The following is a 491-nucleotide window of genomic DNA, read 5'->3' on the forward strand; positions in this document are numbered from 1 at the left end:
GTGGAATGATAGACACTGGAGACTCCAAAGGTTAGGAATGTGGGAGTGGAGCAAAGTACGAGAAATTGCTTAAAGGGTACAAGTACATTATTCAGGTGATGGATACAACAAAAGCCCAGATTTTACCATTAAGCAATATATCCATGTAACAAAACTGCACTTATATCCCTTCAATTTGTACAAATTTTTAAAAAGAAAGAAAAGAGAGTGTTATCTATATTCAGACACTAGAATCGACTGCATTCATAACATATTTCATGAATGGAAAGATGGACAGGACTAGACTGGCTAAATATTCATCAGGAATATTATAGGAAAGATTCCCACATTATGTAGCAAGTTTGAAAGGCATCTAAAGTTGTCTGTGAGACGTTCTTAGCCGAGCGTCGTCGGGGTTTCCTGCTTCAACAGTGCTTGGACGGAACCCGGCGCTCGTCCCCCATCCTGGCCGGCCGCCCATAGCCAGCCCTCCGTCACCCCTTCACCGCGTC

Source organism: Mandrillus leucophaeus, unplaced genomic scaffold (genome assembly GCF_000951045.1).
Source record: "Mandrillus leucophaeus isolate KB7577 unplaced genomic scaffold, Mleu.le_1.0 Scaffold461, whole genome shotgun sequence".
Taxonomy (NCBI): Eukaryota; Metazoa; Chordata; class Mammalia; order Primates; family Cercopithecidae; genus Mandrillus; species Mandrillus leucophaeus.